Consider the following 22546-nt stretch of genomic DNA (forward strand, 5'->3'; position numbering starts at 1 on the left):
GGAAGGGAGAAATTTACATGTAAATAAAGAAAATATCTAATAAAAAAATAATAATAATAAAAAAGAAAAACCAAAAAATAAAAAATAAAATAAAATAAAATAAGGAAAATAAAAAGAAAGAGCCTTATAAACAGGTGGGTTTCCCTTCTATTGATTGCATCATTTGAATCTCTGAAAATTCATTTTCTGAAAATAACATCATCTGACTCAAAAAAAAAAAAGAACATTTGCAGACTTACGTTTGTGATGAGAAAAGTTGTTTCTATTATGAAAGAAATGGAAAGAAATCCACAGTCTGACCCTTCAAGTAAGTTGACCACATAGATGCAGATGGTGAGCAGTTGATTGAAAGTTTAGATATAGACCCTTTGCATAGCTGGGAAGGTATATATTTGCTTACATCTTTTCATACCTTAGCAAAAAGATGTTTTTCTTTTTCTATTTTATTGGTGTGTCGATGCCATATTGGGGGAGTATCTACCAATGCCTGGTAGATACTGTCTCTGGATCACCTGAAAATGAAGTTACAAACATCTGTGATTTACCTGGCATGGGTATCAGGAATTGTGCTTGGATCCTCCTCAAGAACATCAAATATTCTTAAATACTGAACTGTCTCTCCAGCACTATTTCTGGGACATTTTTCTCTATGCTTTTGTTCTTAGTAAGCTGAGCTTAGATTATGATTTATTTGTCTCTACTTAATCTTTGGAGTTTTTTTTTTGTGACTCCAGAGAAAGGTGAAATGATGAATACAATGAGACTGAAATAGCAATGAGGTTTCCAAAAATTTATGTGTGGCACATGGATAGGCATAAGGTTTGTAGAAATAATATCAGAGACTATGAAATATAATATAGTGTCAAACCAGGCCAAAAACTACAGGCTTGACACAAGAGAGAAAATGAACACACAAAAAGAAACAACTGGAAAGACTAATTATGATAGGTAATCTTTTCAAAAGGATTTGTTAAGATATTTTTTCTTCAGGGCCATGTAAATCTTCTGAGTAGACTCCAGAAGCCTTGCAAATGTATCATATACATTGATGTGAAATATATGCATAGCATATTTGTATAAATTTGCTTCTATTGTGCATAATATCCATGAATTAGGGCCCTCAGATTTTAGTGATTGTGAAAGCTATAGAAGGTTATAACTAAGGTATAAAAAGAAGCAGGGATGAGGACAAGGAAGAGATAAAGAATAACAGCAGAGTGTAAGAGATGTGGACAAATTGGGGCTGGAGAAATGATGCAGAGGACCTAAGTTCAGTTCCCAGCACCCACATGGTACCACACAAGTACCTTTTCTATGGGATCCAATGCTCTCTTCTATCCTTTATGGTCACCTTCATTTCACATGGTACGATATATACACACAGGCAAAACATTCATACACATAAAATAAATCTAAATTTTATTAAAATATAAAAAGATCTTTTAATGAGGTGTTATAATAATTAATGTGTTATAGCAGATTAGAGAAAGAAACATAAATAGCAATTTTAAGAGCTAGACAAAAAAACTGTCATGAGACATGCATATAAGACTGACGATTAAATAATAGAAGACATGAAAGAGAAAAATATTCAGGAAGTGAAGTGCTGGCACATCAGTGATGAGGTGAAAGATGAGGGTGTCAGGTATCTGGTTCAAGCCATCTCCATTTAGTCCTGAAGTATATTTTAAAGATAGAAAAGGTTCAGTAAGCAAAACAAAACAAGACACAGGAGTGGGGCAGAAAGCAGTGGGTGTGAGGTACACACTTTTAATCCTAATACTTGTGAGGCAGAGTCAGGTGGATCTCTGAGTTCTGGGCCAACCTGGTCTATAGAGCAAGTCCTAGGATAACTGGAGCTACACAGAGAAACCCTGTCTCAAAAAGAAAAAGAAAGGAGAGAAAGAAAGAGGGAGGGAGGGAGGGAAGGAAGGAGGGAGGGAAGGAAGGAAGGATAGAAGGAAGGAAGGAAGGAAAGAAAGAAAGAAAGAAGAGGGTAGGAGAGGAAAGAGGAGGAAGAAAAAAGGAGAGAAGAGGAGAGAAGAGAAGGGAAGAGAAGAGAAGAGAAGGGAAGGGGAGAGAAGAGAAGAGAAGAGAAGAGAAGAGAAGAGAAGAGAAGAGAAGAAATTATTTGAGAATTTAAAATGCAAGGTAATGGTGATGAACTGTCATTGAATTGAATTTCAATGTACATGCATAAACATCCCAGACTCTCATGTGCTTACTAAAATAATATGTTCCCATGACTGAGCATCATGGCCAAGATGAACCGTAATGAATGTCTGATTCCTCAGGAAAGCTGAGGATGCTAAAGTCACTGAAAAGGTGCCAAGGAAACATGCAAATAACAAGCACTGTCCTTGTGAAATATGTCAAGTCACTATTTAAAGCAAGACACTCAGCTACTACTTACCTAAGGAGACAGGGCTGTCATAGTATTTCTTCTCTGAATGTGACATAATAAGACTCTTTTGGAGCTGGCAAAATGGAGCTTGTAGCACAAGCTGGAAGCTTGAAAACTGAGTTGCTGGAAATCTGAATTGAATCTCTGGAACCCATGTAACAGTAAGATGACAGAATTCTTCAAGTTGTTGTCTGACCATTGCACACGTGTGCCAATACAAACACATACACACATACACTCACACACACATAAGTAAATACATGTTTTAAAACAGCTCACTACTTTTTACCATAATCCTTAGGTAATTACCAATATTATATAAGATTTTATTTTTACAACTACTGCTGTCCTTTTGCTCCTTAAGGCATTAGTTGAGGAAATGTGTAATTTCATGTTTGAAGTGTTGAGTCCCTTTGGCAATACATCATGATGACAGAACTTTGCCTGTGGCGACTGTGAGCTGCAGCCTTCCCCCATTTCCACAAACACAATCTTTAGTGACCTTTGGAATTTGAAAACTACATGAATCACCATTGTAGGGAAATTGGACTAAGACATCAAGACAGTTATTTTCCAGAGGATTAACTACATACATCCTGGGTCACATATGATCAGTACAGGTATGTATAGAGCCACATCATTTATCAAGCTATGAAATTTTTCTATAATTTATTATCTATGATAAGCATTGATGCTATCATAAACTCTACATAGCAAAAAAAAAAAAAACCCTTAAAAAAATCACAAACGCAAGTACTCAAGGGTATGACTAATTTGATGTTGAACTTCATTTATCTATTGTGTCTTTGTTAACTCTGAATGAAGGTTCTTGTGATATACAAAACTCACCTCTGGAAAACCACTTCAAATTAACTTTCCAAGATTACTAGTAATAATTGTAGATATATTTTCAAAAAAAAAAAAAAAACTATGTGTTTACAAGAAACTACAGGGATTGCTTGAACTTGCTTGTGAAACATTTAATTTGAATTACACATGAGTTAGAGTTTGGCTTTAGGGAAATGATTTCTTTTTCTAAAGAAAGTAATTGTATTACTGGACTACATTTTTATCTTTACATCAGGATAATATTTATTAATCAATCATACAATATTAATAAAGTTTTCCCAAATGATTAATAAATCTACTAATATAAGATGCAATGTCTAACAGCCAGTTCAGAAATTTTATATATTTTTTCCCTGCATGTAAAGTACAACCTTCAAAGTCCATCTCCAAGTGCCTTGCAGTAATGGTTTGAATGTGAATGGACTCCATAGGCTCATGTGTTTGAATGCTTGGTCTCCAGTTAGTGCAATTGTTTGGAGGGGATTAGATGGTATGAACTTGATGGAGTAGGTGTGGCCTTGTTGGAGGAAGTATGTCACTGGGAGTAGACCTTGAGGTTTCAAAAGCCCACACCAGGCTCAGTGTCTTTCTGCCTGCCTGCCTCCCATGCTCCTCACCACGATGATGATGGACTAATCCTCTGACACTCTAAGCCCAAAGTAAATGATTTCTTCTAAAGGTTGCCTCAATCGTGGCATCTCTCCTGAGCAATAGAAGTGACTAAGATACTTGGTGAAGGCTCAGCTAATTTCAAAGAATCTTTATCATTCCCATTGCCTCTCACTCCCAGGCTTCAGGCACATACCTAAATAGGTTGCTAGTATACTGAGTTTATAGGATTGTGAACTTAGGATATATACCAGTATCTCAAAACACTTACAAGACAGGCAATCCTAAATCCCTGTGTATGATAAAGTGTTTTCCATCAATTCCCAAATATGTCAGGGAACTCAGAAATAGCACATGATCAGCAATTTAAAATAACTTAAAGTGTATCAGATGACTAATTTTTAAGAAATTTTCATTACTAATGAAGTTGACATTAAAAAAATTTAGATTTAGATCCATCTGGTTTCCATTTGTTCAGGGAGAGAGCTGGTCTACCAGGAGTGTTGACACACCTGAAAACACAGGTGAGACTACCACTTCTGCTCAAATTCCTGGCCCAAGAGAGACACAGGAACATCAGGACACAGGAAACAAGGAACAGCCTGGGACAGGATCCTTCTGGTTTCTGTCTGCACTCCAGAGCTGATCCTATGCCACAGCTCTCCATACCCAAACTCCTCCAGGAGAGAACTTATCTTGCAGGACTATTGACACACAGGCTTGTAAGAGGGACAAGCCACAGTCAGAGACATCAAGACCAGCTAACACCACAGATAACCAGATGGCAAGAGGCAAACACAAGAACATAAGCAGCAGAAACCAAGGTTACTTGGCATCATCAGAACTCAGTTCTCCCACCACAGAAAGCCATGGATACACCAACACACCTGAAAAGCAAGATTCTGATCTAAAAATCACATCTCATAATGATGATAGAGGACTTTAAGAAGGACATAAATAACTAACTCCCTTAGAGAAATACAAGAGAACACAGGTAAAAATCCCTTAAAGAATTACAGGAAAATACAACCAAACAGGTGAAGGAATTGAACAAAATCATTCAGGATCTAAAAATGGAAATAGAAACAATAAAGAAATCACAAAAGGAGAAAACCCTGGAGATAGAAAACCTAGGAGAGATCAGGAGTCATAGATGCAAGCATCACCAACAGAATACAAGAGATAGAAGAAAGAATCTCGAGTACAGAAGATACCATAGAAAACACTGACACAACAGCCAAGGATAATGCAAAATGCTAAAAGCTTCTAACCCCAAGCACCCAGGAAATCTAGGACACAATGAGAAGACCTAACCTAAGGATGATAGGTATAGAAGAGAGTGAAGATTCCCAACTTAAAGGGCCAGTAAATATCTTCAACAAAATTATAAAAGAAAACTTCCCTAATCTAAAGAAAGAGATGCTCATAAACATACAAAAAGCCTATAGAACTCCAAATAGATTGAACCAGAAAAAAATTCCTCCCATTACATAATAGTCAAAACACTAACCAAAGAAATAATATTAAAAGTAGTAAGGGGAAAAGGTCAAGTAACATATAAAGTCAGACCTATCAGAATGACACCAGATGTCCCAACAGAGACCACGAAAGCTAGAAGATCCTGGGCAGATGTCATACGGCCCATAACAGAACACAAATGCCAATCCAGGCTACTATACCCAGAAAAACTCTCAATTACCATTGATGGAGAAACCACGATATTCCATGACAAAGCAAGGCCTCCACAAATCCAGCCCTACAAAAGATAATACATGGAAAACTCCAACACAAGAAGGAAAACTACACTTTAGAAAAAGCAAAAAAATAATCTGCTTTCAACAAACTCAAAGGAAGATAGCCACACAAACATAATTCCACCTCTAAAAACAAAAATAACAAAAAACGACTATACTTTACATCTCTTAACATCAATGGACTCAATTCCCCAATAAAAAGATATAGACTAACAGACTGGATACATAAACAGGACCCAGCATTTTGTTGGATACAGGAAATGCACCTCAATGACAAAGACAGACACTACCTAAGAGTAAAAGGTTGGAAATTGAAGAAAATCTCAGAAGATGGAAAGATCTCCCATCCTCATAGATTGGCAGGATTAATATAGTAAAAATGGCCATCTTGCAAAAAGCAATCTACAGATTCAATGCAATCCCCATCAAAACTTCAGCTCTATTCTTCATAGTGTAATAAAAAGCAATTCTCAAATTCATTTGGAATAACAAAAAACCCAGGATAGCAAAAACTATTCTCAACAATAAAAGAACTTCTGGAGGAGCCACCATCCCTGACCTCAAGCTATATTACAGAGCAATAGTAATAAAAACTGCATGATATTGGTACAGTGAGTGACAGGCAGGTAGATCAATGAAATAGAATTCAAGACCCAGAAATGAACCCACACACCTATGGACACTTGATATTTGACAAAGAAGCTAAACCAACTTTTTTTCCAGTTGAAAAAAGACAGCATTTTCAACAAATGGTGCTGGTTCAATTGGTGGTCAGAATGTGGAAGGATGGAAATTGATCCATTCTTATCACCTTATACAAAGCTCAAGTCCAGGTGTATAAAGGACCTCCACATAAAACCACATACACTGAATCTAAAAGAAGAGAAAGTAGGGAAAAGCCTCAAACATATGGGCCCAGGGGAAAATTCCTGAACAGAACGCCAATAGCTTATGCTCTAAGATCAAGAATCAACAAATGAGACCTCATGAAATTGCAAAGTTTCTGTAAGGCAAAGGACACTGTCAATAGTACAAACTGACAACCAACGTATTGGGGAAAGATCTATACTAATCCATCATCTGATAGAGGGTTAATATCCAATATTTACAAAGAACTCAAGAAGTTAGAACCAAATAACCCTATTAAAAATGGACTATAGAGCTAAGGAAAAAAATCTTCAAGTGAGGAATGTCAAGTGGCCTAGAAGCACCTTAAGAAATGTTCAACATCCTTAGTCATCAGGGAAATGCAAATCAAAACAACCCTGAGATTCCACTTCACATCAGTCAGAATGGCTAAGATCAAAAACTCAGATGACAGCAGATGCTGTCGAGGATGTAGAGAAAGGGGAACACTCCTCCATTGCTAGTGGGATTGCAAGCTGGTACAACTACTCTGGAAATCAGTTTGGCAGTTCCTTAGAAAATTGGACATAGTACTACCTAAAGACCTATACCACTCCTGGTCATATGCCCAGAAGATGCTCCAACATGCAATAAGGACACATGCTCCACTATGCTCATAGCAGCCTTATTTATAATAGTCAGAAGATGGAAACAACCCAGATGTCCCTCCACAGAGGAATGGATACAGAAAATGTGGTACATTTGCACAATGGAGTACTTCTCAGCCATTAAACAGTGACTTCATGAAATTTGAGGCAAATGGATAGAACTAGAAAATATCATCCTGAGTGAGGTAACCCAGTCACATAAGAACACACATGGTGGGCTGTCGAGATGGCTCAGCGGGTAAGAGCACTGACTGCTCTTCCAAAGGTCCTGAGTTCGGATCCCAGCAACCATATGGTGGCTCACAACCACCCGTAATAAGATCTGCTGCGTCTGAAGACAGCTACAGTGTATTACACTGGAGTAAGCCAGGCCATCCTGAGTTCAATTCCCAGCAGCCACATGATGGCTCATGGCCATCTATACAGCTACAGTGTATTCATACACATAAAATAAATAAATAAATCTTTTTTAAAAAAAGAACACACATGGTATGCACTCATTGATAAGTAGATATTAGGCAAAGAGCATGGAATGTCCATGATACAACTCATGGACCACATGAAGCTCAAGAGGAAGGAAGATCAAAGTGTGGATGCCTCAGTCCTACTTAGAAGAGGAACAATATAATCAAAGGAAGTACAGGGTGGGAAGGAGGAAAAAGAGGAGCAGAATCAGGTATGGGAGGAGATGGAGGAGATACAGAGGGTCAGGAAATTGAACAGAGGTGTGTAGCAATGGGGGATGGGGAACTGGGGGTAGCAACTACAAAGTCCCAGATGCCAAGAAAGCAGGAGCCTCCCAGGACCCCACAGGGATGACAATAGCTAAAATACCCCACAAAGGGGAGGGAGAACCTGTACAAACCATATACAGAGGTTATACATGCCCCGCCCCAGTTGAGGGATAGGGCCACCCATCTCCAAAATTTTAACACAGAATTGCTCTTGTCTAAAGGAAATATAGGGACAAAGAGTAAAATAGAGACTCAAGGAAAGGTTATTCAGAGACTGCCCCACCTGGGTGATCCATCCCACATGCAGACACCAAACTCAGGAAATGCTTGCTGACCTGAGCCTGATATAGCTGTCTCTGAAGAGGCTCTGCCAGATCCTGAGAAATACAGATATGGATGCTTGCAGTCAACCATCGGACTGAGCACAGGGACTCCAATGGAAGAGTAAGGCGAAGGACTGAAGAAGCTGGAAAGGGCCTTATCTGGCTTCGGTGGGAGGGGAGGCCCTTGGCTCTGTAAAGGCTTAATGCCCCAGTGTAGAGGAAAGCTAGAATGGTGAGGCAGGAGTGGGTGGGTGGGTGGGGGAGCACCCTCATAGAAGCAGTGTAAGGGGGATAGGATAGGGAGTTTGCAGAGGGGAAACCAGGAAAGGGGATAATATTTGAAATGTAAACAAATAAAATATTCAATTTTTTTCCTTTTTATTAGATATTTTTTATTTACATGTCATATGATCTCTCCTTTCCCAGTTTCCCCTCTATAAAACAAATAAACAAACAAAAACAACAAGAACAAATCCCTGTTGCCTCTCCCCTCCCCATGCTTGCCACCCCACCCTCTCCCACTTATTGGCCCTGGCATTCCCCTACACTGGGGCACAGAACCTTCACAGGGCCAAGGGCCTCTCCTCCCATTGATGATCGACTTTGCACTCCTCTACCATGCACATGCTGCCAGAACAATCAGTCCCACCATGTATAGTCCGTAGTTGGTGGTTGAGACCCTGGGAGCTCTGAGGGTATTAGTTAGTTCATATTGTTGTTCATTCTAAGGGGCTTCAAACCCCTCAGCTCCTTTGGTCCTTTAGCTCCTTCATTGGGGACCCTGTACTCGGTTCAGTGGATGGCTGTGAACCTCTACATCTGTATTAGTCAAGTACTGTCAGAGCCTCTCAGGAGATAGTTATATCAGGCTGGCTTGTCCTTCCTTCAGTCTCTGCTCCATAGTTAGTCTCTGCAACTCCTTCCATGGGTATTTTGTTCCCCATTTTAAGAAGGAATTAAATGTCCACACTTTGGTCTTCTTTCTTCTTGAGTTTCTTGTGGTTTATGGGTTATTCTTCCTGTATTCCGAACTTCTGGTCTAATAACCATTTATCAGAAAGTGCATACCATGTGTGCTCCTTTGTGATTTAAAAAGACAGTAATATGTATGTTGAAGGCACAACCAAAACAGTTTTTAAATATTTTCAATAACACCCTGGAAAGTAATGTAAAAAAATTAGTTTTAGAAAAATTAATTTATTGAATCATTTATCAAATAGAATATGAAGACTTTTGTAACAGTATGTTGTTTTGTTTTCAACATTTTGTTTATTTATTAATTTGTTTTTGTGTGTGTGTGTGTGTGTGTGTGTGTGTGTGTGTGTGTGTGTGTGTGTGCTCCTTCCACTATGTTTCAAGTATTCCTTTCAGCTCATCAGACTTGGCAGCAAGTACCTTTATCCAGAGAACAATTTTCCTGGCCCTCTCTTTTTGTTTTAAGTTGGGGTCTCATATAGGCCAGGTTCATGTTGGTCTCAAATTCACTATGTAGCTGATAATGGTCTTGAGCTTCTGTATTCATAGAAAAAAAATTAATCCAGCAACATGGTTACTCTGATCACATCCAAAGACCTATTATGTCTGTGTGATTTGGCTGGAATACAGACATGCCCTTAGCACACACCTTTAATTCCTCTGGCTGGAATGCAGACATGCCCTTAGTACACACCTTTAATTCCTCTCGCTGGAATCCTTTAGAAGACACCTTTAATCCCAAACAATGACATCTAACTGAGGAGTAGGCAAAGTGACAAATCAGAGAAAGATTTGACAGAATGAAGCAGAGAAAAAAGATGCCCAACTTCTATGAGAAAAGCTATTCAAGAGCTGTACAGGGCAATTGAGGAGAAGTGAGTCAGTTGGAAGTCAGTGCAGTAGAGTTGAGTTTGCTCGTGAATTCATGCAGTACAATGCAGGTCAGCAGAGGCAGTTGAAGCCAGAGAATAAGATGGAGCCAGAAGATTAGAACAGATTGCCAGAGTTAGTTTGGGAATGAGCAGAGGGATTCAATGAGAAGCCAAGAGAATACAGATGTAATCCGTAAGCTTGGAAAGGACTTTGAACCAGAACAGCTGAGTTGAACCACCTAGCCAGTGTTCAGAAAGAACCTGAAAGGGTGAGCTTATTCAGCAGTAAGCCTCTGAGACAACAATTACATCAGGCAAATAAAAGTTATATTTATACATAGTTATGTCCCCATCTCCCTGCTTCTAAGATTACAGATAAAGACCAGTATCCTTTATTTATGAGGTGCTTAGGATCAAACTCAGGGCTTTGTGCATCCAAAGAGCTATGTTCCCAGCCCAAGAAAGTACATTTTGATCATTACATAGTTACTGAAGTATAAGTCTAGTGAAAGTCATATGCTCAAAGAAAGAGCCACGGAGAAACTTCTCATAAGTCTCAGGTTCCAGAGTCCTGCCTTCTAACACACTGTCCAGAATTCATAGGAAGACAATGAATACACACACTACTGGTGTTATTAGCATTCATAAAATTTTTGTTGCAATTGATTGACAAAGACATTTCAAATTGCCTTGTTTTGATTACATAAATAAAAAAATTATTCCATAGAGAACTGTGGGGTATGGAGGAATTATTTCATACAGTGAAATGTGAAACGTGGTATTGTCCATGTTTTTACTGTTTCTCAGCTGACCCTTGCTTGGGACACATTCTATAGTTACCATGTTGGTATTCATAAGACTGTCACATACTAACTCACCTTTGAGCTGCTTGCCTAAGTACCATACAAAGTATTCCACTGGCCTTTTATTTAAAAACTGATGTCCAAACAGTAAGCCAAGAAAAACATTGTGTTCCTGGTACTCTGCATTGTCTATAGACGCAGGGAAAAAATATTATTGTCACAAACATTTTTATAAAAATTTCATCCTGACTCAAGAAGAAGGAAGACCAAAGATGGACATTTCATTCCTTCTTAAAAGGGGGAACCAAGTACCCATGGAAGGAGTGGCAGAGATTAACAATGGAGCAGAGACTGAAGGAAAGACAAGCCAGCCTAAATACAGTTAGTTATCTCCTGAGAGGCTCTGACAGTACCTGACTAACACAGATGTAGAGGCCCACAGCCATCTATTGAACTGAGCACAGGGTCCCCAGTGAAGGAATTAGAGAAAGGACCAATGGAGCTGAGGGGTTTGCAGCCCCTTAGGATGAACAACAATATGAACTAACTAGTACCCTCACAGCTCCCAGAGTCTCATCCACCAACCAAGAAGTACACACAGTGGGACTGATTGTTCAGGCAGCGTGTGTATAGTGGAGGATTGCAAATTCAATCATCAATGGGAGGAGAGGACCTCAGTCCTGTGAAGGTTCTGTGCCCCAGTGTGGGGGAATGCCAGGGCTAATAAGCAGGAGAGGGTGGGGTGGCAGGCATGGGGAGTGGGGAGGCATCTGGGGTTTGTTTTTGTTGTTTTTGTTTGTTTCTTTGTTTTTTGGAGGGGAAACTGGGAAGGGAGAAATTTACATGTAAATAAAGAAAATATCTAATAAAAAAAAAGAAAAAAAACTAAAAGACCTTCAATGGTTAGCATAAAAAAAAAAAGAATTTCAAAGACTCTATTGCAGAGATAAGGAGAGGGTGGGTGGCCTTCTTTTGTTCCTAATTTCAGTGGGATTGCTTTAAGGTTCTTTCCATTTAGTTTGATATTGCCTATTAGCTTTCTTTATATTGTTTTTACTATGTTTAAGTATGTGCCTAGTATCTTCAACCCCTTTAATACTTTTAACATGAAGGGGTAATGGATATTTTTCTAACTAATTTTTAGCAAATAATGAGGTGATCATGTGAGTTTTCTCTTTCACTTTGTTATATCATGGATTATGTGGGGAGGGTGGTTTTTTTATTTTTTTATATTAAACTATCACTGCATCCCTAGGATGAAGCCAACTTGATCATGGTGGATTATGTTATTGATGTGTTCCTTGATTTGGTTTGGATATATTTTATTGAGTATTTTGCAGCAATGTTCATAAAAGAAATTGGTCTGAGATCCTCATTCTTTGTTGGGTCTGTGTGGTTGAGGTATCAGGATATCTGTGACTTCACAGAATGATTTTGACAAGTTCTCCTTTTTGTCTAAATGGTGGAATATTTTGAGGAATATTTGTCTTAGCTCTTCTTTGAAATTCTGGTAGAATTCTGCAATAAAACCATTTGACCATTAAAAAAAATTTCGTCCTGTATACTAAACAAAATTCAATGTTTTCAACTTATTCCTTCATTCTGACCAGATATGGGAAAGCAAGAAAGCAATTTTCTTACCTTAGTTCAGAAACTCCCACAAGACCCATTTCTCCAACAACATTTCCCAAATTGCTCCCTTAAACCTGTCACTAACAGTAATAAAGACAAAATTAGTGAGCAAATAGTAGCCAGTACACTGATATGACAAAATGTTGTCTGTTCTCAGATATTTCTTTATTAAGTGAGTTGTCCTGATTGAAGAAGATCAATAGAGACTATTGTACCAATAGCTTTCTTATACCTCTTGATGACTCAGAAGATACTCAATTTTTACAGCTCCTATGGCCAAATTAATAATAACCCTTGAGATCAAATTTAGACTATGTATTTAACCTGATATCCTACTATGTGCTCCATCTGTTTCAATTTAATCTGCCCTTATGAAGACAATGTAAACAACTTTACTATGCTTTGGATTTCCCATGTAATCAGCTTTTACAGCCTAAGTGTATAGCTTTAATCTTTAGTTATTTATTCTTTGATGCCCCTAACCCCAAATAAAGTTTGAGTGAATGTGTGTGTGTGTGTGTGTGTTTGTGTGTGTGTGTGTGTGTGTGTGTGTGTGTGTGTGTGTGTGTGTTAGTAATCCATTATGGAATAGCCAGCTGATTGAAAAAATTCTTAAACAAAATAAGTAACCTAAAACTGTAAGAAGCAACATACAGATATGGATTGATAACATCTCAGTGCAGTTTAGAATGCTATTCTGAATCAATTAGGGACAAACAACAGGGACAGACACACACAATAGACAGACAGACCAGCCACAAAAACATTCACAAAATATAGACACATGGAGGACAGTAAGAGAAGTGTAGAGTTTAAATCTGGGTTCACTTTTAGACAAATTACTTCAAGAGTAAGTCTCCTTTTCACTCCTTAATGTAACATTAGTATGTAAATCTATTCAGAAAGATGGTGGAGACCTGACTTCAGTATGTGGATTAATTACTATATCAGGAGCACTGTAAGTTATAACCAGGACCTTGGAAACAACTAAGACTACTTCATAGAAGTTTCCAATTTGGTACTAGGTGAAAATATAGCAAAATTATGAAAAGAAAAGATATATACCTCATTCTACTAAGAACCATATATTTCTGTATATATTCATGATGTATAGCTATAAAGGAATATTGGTAAGCAAAAAGAAAAAAAAAAGACCTAAAAACAGGAAAAACCCCATCACCTTATTGGTTTATACTGTCTTTGTGTTGCTTTATGTGGTAGTTTGAATATGCTTGGCCCATAGGAAGTAACACTATTAGGAGGTATGGCCTTGTTGCAATATGTGTGGCCTTGTTGAAGGAAGAGTATCGTTATGTAGGCAGGTTTTGAGGGATCCTGGTGCTCAAGTTCTGCCCAGTGTGGAAGACAGAACCTCCTCCTGGCTATCTTCAGATCAAGATATAGAACTCTCAGCTCTTCCTCCAGCATCATGTCTGCCTGCCATGCTTCCCACCATGATAATGGACTGAACCGCTGAACCTGTAAGCTACCCCCAGTTAAATGCTGTCCTTGATCAGAGTATCCTTGGTCACGTTGTCTCTTCATAGCAATGAAACCTTAACTAATGCAGGTTAAAACTATAAAACATATCACTAGTTGGGAAACTGGTACCTAGAACAAACGTATTGATTAATTTTGGAGTATCCAATGTGTTGCTTAATACATCTCAGAAGAGAGGACTGTAAAATAGAATTCAATTGCATTGATCAAATCATATTTACAGTTTATATTCTGGAAGCCACATGTAGCTACATCTCCATTAAAACTATCTTTGTTTCTTCTACTGCCAAATAGAAAGCTACAAGACATGCCAACACATTTAGCCTCAGGAGAATATCTCTCAAAGACATGATGCTAGAGAAGGAAGTGGAGTCAGCCGAAGGGCATCTGCTAAAATGAAAGAAGGCAGAGCCAGCAGTGGCAGAGGACAGCACAATGCGCATTTTGGTCAAGTAAGTGTTGAGCACGGAAGAAGAGGATTTACATTGCGGTAATTACACCTCTCTGAAAAAGGCTAAAGATTTCTAGGTCACCGCGTACTGAGCTTTCTCAAAGTGACTTTCAAATGTCACATAGCTATATAATTTATCTTTTGGCTGTAGTTAATCAAATAAAGTAGGAGGTCTTTGAGAACCAGGCTGACCCTGACCTGGCTCTATTCATTCTCCATGGCATGTTCAAAATGAAGAAACTATTTCAGTCTTCAGCATTCTTAAAAGCAACAGAAGGTGCACTTCTCCAGAACCTATACATTAGATGGGGGAGAAATAACCATTCTGAAATGCCTTTTCTCTCCTCCAATTGATTATACTCATTATGGTCTGACGTTAGATTTTCAAGCTGACCAACGCTACAGAAACAAGAAAAGGACTACAGTGACTGTTCACAAACACCGCCGTCTTACTGGGAGAAGAGACTGGTGAAATCAACACAGTTAGAATCTGGCAGTAGGGATAGCCAACTGCAATCTGAGTGATCATAGAAAAGATAGTCACTGGTGACAAGAGGTAGAAAGAACACAACCCCATCTAATTACAGAACACCAGGATTCCTGAAAAGTCATTACTATGTGAGCAGAGAGAGATGATTTAAACAAAGTCTTCCTGTTTTTACTATCATTTATGCACCATTAATGACCCATTCTCAAAGTGCTGAGTTTAAGATAAGTTTCACTGAGGGAGCTGAGCACATGGCTCAGTTAGTAAAGTGCTTCTAAATAAGCATGAGGACCTGGTGGCACTTGCTATCTTCGTCTAGCCTGGTTCTAATTGGTGAGTTCTAGGCCAGTAAGAGACTTCTCTCAGAAACAAACAAAACAATGAACGGGGTCTGAGGAATGATGACACATGATGTACACACACATATACAGACATGCACATACACATACTATACACAGACATACATACAAATCAATGTAATGATGGGCTTTGGCATCCATGCCCAGTTTCCTTGAAATAATGATCCTGAGATTTAATTAATTATGAATAAAAGCCTAGGCCTAAATCCTTTTACATTCCCAATAGTTGGTAACTTAATTAATATGGTTATTCTAGTCTAAGTCCTGCCAAGTGGCTAGTTACCTCTCCTCAGGTTCATGCCACTGCCTCCATCAGCATTCATGGTGAATCCTCTCCGGTTTATCCCAGAAATCCTATCTCTCCCTTTTGGATGTCCCACCTTTTAATCCTGCCTCAGCTCATTGGCCATAGATGTTTTTGGTTTTTTTTTGGACATGTGATGCTTCCACATATTGCACAAGATATTTCTTCTGCAAATAAATAAATAAATTCTATTTTGGTTAAATTGTGAGAAATATAAAGTTCCCAACTGTATAATATATTCACACATTTGTTTTATAGTTGTTTTCTCAAAATATCACTCAGGCATGATAAGATAGAGGAGGCCAGGTGGTGGTGACGCACGACTTTAATCCCAGCACTTGGGAGGCAGAGACAGGGGGATTTCTGAGTTCGAGACCAGCCTGGTCTACAGAGTGAGTTCCATGACAGCCAGGGCTACGCAGAGAAACCCTGTCTCGAAAAAAAAAAAAAAAGATAGAGGAGGCTGTTGTCTCAGTGTTGCGTGTTAGGTTACTGTAGGTATGTCAGGTTAACAAGAAAAACAAGACTGAAAGAAGGGAAGATGGGGACCAGAGCAGGGAGATGTTGGGATCTGTCAGAGGCTGGGGTTGGAACAAGGCATCCATTAAAGGTGAGGAAGAGACTTTATCAGGCAAAAATATTTTCACCAGAATCTTGAAGTTTAATATCTTTAGTCTCAACAAGGCTATCATACACATCTGGATCATGCCAAGTTACAAGGCTCCATTCTTCACATATAAGTGCCTTCATTACGTGTGAACTGCATACACACTTTAAGATGGAAATGGAAATGCTTATAAGTCATCCAAGTACGTCATGGACACTTCTGACTGTGCCTTCCTTCCTTCCTCCCTCCCTCCCTCCCTCCCTCCCTCCCTTGTTTCCTTCCTTCCTTCCTCCCTCCCTCCCTCCCTTTCTGTTCCCCTCCCTCCCTCCCTTCCTCCTTTCCTTTCTTCCTTCCTTTCTTCCTTTCCTCTTTTTTCTTTTTTCCCCAACTTTAGCCCTATAGCTGCAGGAAAGATGACTGTCAGGAAACATACAGAACCCTTTTAATTGTGTATATGTACCAGAAGCTTGTAAATGGCATCTTGCCCCTTATTCTTTTCCTTTGTCACTTGGTCCAGAGATGCCAGGAGATATCAGCCATCATCATTATATTCATACAGTTTACAGAAATGAATAGAAGCATCAAGCATAAAATTCCTAAAGCCATTGCCTCTCACAGATGGTGAAAGAGGAATCCCAACTGCATTTATCTTGTATATTTTTAACAGTTCATGTTATGGATTATCAACATTCTCCATACTACCAGGAGCATCTTTAGCAACTTCAGGAGTAGTCAAATTAGACAGCAAGCTCCAGAAGACACCAAGCCATGAAAGAAATTCATCCTTACAATTCTTTCCATAGAGCCCACTCATAGTACCGATATCTGTATTGATTAGGGTTCCTTTAAGGAACAGATCAATCATGTCCACATACATATGCATATATACATATAATACTTACAACTATTACAATCCCATATGTGTCAATCCTACCTGAAAATCCCCCAACAGACATACTCAGAGGTATCTTAGAAATGTGTACATTTAGGCACTGTCACCAGGAGTCATGGGTGGGCTGTTTTGTTTCTGCAGAGCGGAGGCTCACCACTTAGATGTAGACAGGGTGAGTATGGTGCCTATTAACCCTTAATGATGTCAGGAAGTAGCACCTCTCCTAGCAAGGGACACCAAAGAACAACTTTGAATCTGAAGAGTCCTTAGACATTCTGACTATTTTGAAGCTTTTTTTTAATAATTAATAATATACTTGTAAGTGTGCAGGCCATTGTCTCCTAAGGCATTGTTCTCTGTTTATTTTACCCCCAGCACCTCTTGTCTCTAGACTGTATATGCTGCTTAGCTTTCAAACTTTAGTTTCAGACAGGTGCACCAAAGGTGGGTAGCCACCAAAGAGAGTGTCAGGAATATGGGGTGAGCTGCACAGCACCCTGTGCCAAGAGTAAATACACACAGTGTAGGAGCAGCTTGTCACTTCCAAAATACTTTACTCCAGAAATGTCAGCTCTTCCAGCCATAACTTTGCTCCAGAAAGAGAAATAAAATGAGCTGAAATTCAAACCTGTAAGTTCTCAGAATTAGGGAACCTCTCAGAAGATTCCTTCATATCATCAGCCCCAGACTACATTGTGAGAAGGGCAGAGCATATGCGTTCAGTGTGTACAGCTTGTGTGTGTCCTTGTCTTTTCAAATATCTATCATGTGACAGTCTCCCCAAAGCCGAGGGGTGGTCATCCACTCTGCAGTTGTGAACTGCTCTGCACTGGGGCTACGGGATTCATGAGACATTAGTAAATTGGAATTGGGAAACCTCCGACCCACCAGGGACCATGAGGGAGTTAGTCCCATGGTCTGACCAATCATGGCTGGCTCCTCAGTGTGCTTTCTGTTCAGTTCCTGGAGAAATGTTCACATCTCTGTGGTAGTGCCTGTACTTTCTGGGTGCTGTTTGAATGACAAGTGCTTCAGAAGTACTTAATTGTAGCCACAGCAGGAGCTGATTGTACAAAAGGAACTGATGGGTCATTCTTGTGAATGGAACACAGTAGGCTAAAAGCACAGTTTGTGGAACATTAATGGAATAAGCCCCTAAAAGTTGTTAGCTTTTCCAGGCTTTGAGTTACATACTCTTAATTTGATTTTTGAGTTTGGATACTTTACATGAATGTAATTCAGCCAAGAAATGTGATGCTAAGATACAATCCTCAGTGTTCTCTGCATGTATATTTATGCATATACCACATGTTACAGCCTGCATGAGCTTCCTCACACGGAGCCCAGCCAGAACTGAGCATGAGATGCTGTCACATGTAGACAAGGGACTGAGATGTTCTCAATAAAGACTAAGACGTTTCACTATGAAAAAAGAGAGAGAGAGAAATGTATACATTTAGTCAAGTTGAAAACCAACACCAATTATTAATTTCAGTCTGTGATGGTGTGGTAGTTTCACTTTGGAGAAATCTTCTGGGAAGTGTTTTCTGAGAGTTGTGTTCCAGAGACAGACCTCATGGTAGCAGCTGGACTGGGTAATATGTAAGAATCATCCAGGTAGTTTTGAAGGCATGAACGGATCATGGAGAGCAGCTGAGGCTTGGCACTGTGAGAGGCCAGGAAAGGCCATTGGTGAAGGTACAGCCTCGGTTGTAGTCGATAGTCCAGGATGCAAAGGGTCATGCAAAGAAGTTGGGGCTTGGCACTATCAAGAGAGCCTATGAGAGGCTATTGGTGAAGCCTAGTTGCAGCAGAAGAGTCCAGCTCTTCTTGTACCATGGGATGGCCACCAAGAACAGCAGAAGCAGTTGGAATGGAGACAACCAGAGCCTAGAGTGCTATAGAGGGCAGAGCTGGAGAAGTGACCTAATCCCATTGGAAGAGCTCAGATCATGTGGGGACCCCAGACACTGGAATAAGAAGTTAAATGAGAAGCTGAAGTTGCACCGAAGACCTCAAGGGGTTAGAGATGCCAGAGCCATAGAATACCTAGTGAGGAAAGCTGCTAACAGGGAGAGGAAACAGCCCAAGAGAGAGAAGAGTGTTGCAGTCATCAAAGCTGAAAGGGGTTGGACAACAGACATGGAGATGCAGAGCTGATTTTCTACCTGGCTTTGGTCCAGCCTTTTCTCACTATGTTCCTTTCCCTATACTTTGGAACAGTAATGTACCATCTTGTACCATTGACATATTGGAAGTATGTGATTTGCTTTTTTATTTTGATTGTATAGGGGATTACAGTTAAGATTACAGTTGCATGAATCTCAGAAGAGACTTTGAACTTTTGATGGGGACTTTTAAAGTTGGACTAAATATATTTTGCTTTATGCTATGGCGAGATATGGTCCCTGAGGCTCATGTGTTTGAAGAAGCATATTGGGGCCAGGGAGTGGAATGTGGTAGTTTGAATATACTTGGCCCAGGGAGTGGCACTACTAAAGGGTGTGGCCTTGTTGGAGAAATGTGTCACTGTGGGGGTGGGATTTGTGGATCCTATGCTCAAGCTCCATCAAGTGTGGAACGAGAGCTTCCTCCTGGTTGCCTACAGATGAAGATGTAGAACTCTTCAGCTCCTCCAGCACCATGGCTGCCTTCAAGATGCTGTGCTTCTCGCCATAATGGTAATGGGCTGAACCTCAAACTGTAAGTAAGCTCCAACTAAACATTTGCCTTTATAAGAGTTGCCTTGGTCATGGTGTCTCTTCACAGCAATAAAACCTTAACTAAGGCAGATGGTATTTCCAGATTTGACTTGATATGAGGGCTATGACCTGGGCAACAGGTTAAATCTCTTGATGAACTCAAAATATGATGGCATCTTTGGAAGATGGCCTTAAGTAGAAGTGGAACCTAGTATGGAGAATTAGGTAATTGGGTGCATGTCCTTTGAACTATATTTTGCCCCAGCCCCTTTCTGCATGCTCCTTTCTCTTCTTCTTATCCATAAAATAAAGAGCCATTCTACCATGTGATCCCCTTAGCATGATATCCTGCACACACATATGGGGCCAACCAATCATGGGCTGAGCCCTCTGAAACTGTGAACTCACATAGCCATTTCCTTTTCCTTAAAGGTTTTCAGTCAAGCAGTTGGTTGCAGTAAGGAGAAATCAAACCAACACACATTGTAAGGCTACTTTCCAATTCCTGGGTTTATTTAAACATGTTTATATTTGGAGATCTCATTTGCTTTTGGTATTCATGGGTAGTTTGATTGCCAGGGGAAATTAGATGAGGGTACACTTAAATAATACTTCACAACCATCATCCATCACTGTCTTTATCATATATTATTAATTCAGATAAGTGATATGTAAATCTATTTTGAAGTTTCAACAACACTTTAAATATAATTATATTGCATCTCTCTCTTCTTTTGATCAAATTTATGCTTTATGATGTGCCTTCTTTGCCTAAAGAGTCTCTAATGACACTCAGAACAATTGGACTTATCTCTAAATAGTTATATAATTAAATAAGCTACTATTTAGTAACATTTGAGAAGATGATTAAATTCATATATTTCTTAGAGTTTTTATACTTCTACCTTATCAATTTTTTGAAATTCCATTTTCTTTTTCCCCCATTAATTTGTTAATTCATTTTGCATCTCAATCAAATCACTCCCCTGCCTCCCACCTCACCCATACAGTCCCTCCACCACCACTCCTTCCTTCTCCTCTGAGAGGGTGGAACTCTCCTTTAGGTGTCCCCCCGCCCCCACGACCCTGGCATATCAAATCTCTCTGCAGAGCTAGACACTTCCTCTGTTTCTGAGGCCAGCGCAGTTAGGGGAACAGGATCCACAGATAGGCAACAGCATTTGGGACAGCCCTTACATTCTATTTTCAACTTAGGCTAACAGCTATTATTTTTCACATAGCTCCTCGTGGTCCTTTCTGAAGTTGGGAGCTCCCATTGGTGTTTCATGGGAGATTCTTCACTATTCTTGACTAATGTTTACAGGAGTCTCTGAATATTAAGAAAAAATATTTCCTGGACTGCAGAGATGCTTCTGTGGACAAAGTGCTTGCCCTTCAAGCCTCAGAACCAACGTTCCTCAAAGCCAACAGGAAAAGTCTGATGTGTGCAATAGGTACCTGAAATCCCATACACTGCACCCCAGCCCACACCGTCCTGCCATGACAGGAAAGGACAGGACAGAACACGACAAGCCATGCCCCATTCTGTGGAACAGAGGCAGGGCATCCTCAGCAACCTGTACTAGCTGGAATCTGCAAGAGTTGGGTTCAAATACTGACTTTACTTTAACTAATGAAGAGGAGAGTGATGCAGGAAGACACCTAGCATCAACCTCAGGAGCACACACACACACACACACACACACACACACACACACACACGTATATACAGACCACCATGCACAAATATACACATAAAAGAGGAAACTTTCATATGTACTCATTGTGACTGTGTTCTGTATAAACTCACATAATAAAGCTTAAAGAATATAGTGAATCTAAAATAATAATGAGCAATCAGTTCAAAATAAACAAAGGTACAACATTCTCCCCTAGCTTCCAGTTTATAACACATTTCTAGGTTTTATACCATCCAGAGTGCTGTGAATATAATAAATTGAAAATTTTGTGAAAGGAATTTGAAAAATAAGTTTTGCAGAGAAAGCTGTGCTGTGTCCATATATTATGGAAATAGCAACTGTGTTAGAGCCAACAGTAGTTAAAGCCATTCAAATGCAATTAGTATTCAGACTTCCCGAGAAAGAGATTTCCAACTCCATTACACAAACTCAAGAGTTAATTACTAGCTTAAAAATGATTGATGGCCACTTGCATCAGGGGACAGCTGCAGGCCAGTGTAAAAAACAGCTCAAGAGAACATCCATATGCTGAGACCTACAAAGCTGTAGGGGCAAGGCTGCTTGAAACCTTGAAGAGCTATTTCTCAGTCACAGCATATTGTTGCCAATACTCACAGCTGAGAGAGCCTGCCTAGAGTCTTAAGTGAGACTGTTGACTTAGAGTTGTCAACAATTTTGGAACAGTTAAGACTGTACTCTTAAACTAGACGGTGGTGGTACACACCTTTAATCCCAGCATTTGTGAGGCAGAGGACAGCCTGGTCTACAGAAAGAGTTCCAGGACATCCAGAGCTACACAAAGAAACCCTGTCTTGAAAAGAACTATTCTCCTTCAAAAAAGACTGGAGTCTTGATAACGAATGTATAATGAATGAAAGATAGACATGCATGTTGGAAACCAGAGGTGGAGAGCTGTGGATTGGATGTCTTCAAGAGTCTCCAAAATGTCCATTTTAATCAAAGGCTTGGCTCTCAGACTGAACCCAATAGAGATGGTAGAGATGCTTAAGACACCATCACTATTGAGAGATTCCTAGGTCATTAGGGCTTGCCTTAGAAGGGAACATGAGACCTC

Source organism: Mastomys coucha, unplaced genomic scaffold (genome assembly GCF_008632895.1).
Source record: "Mastomys coucha isolate ucsf_1 unplaced genomic scaffold, UCSF_Mcou_1 pScaffold5, whole genome shotgun sequence".
NCBI lineage: Eukaryota > Metazoa > Chordata > Mammalia > Rodentia > Muridae > Mastomys > Mastomys coucha.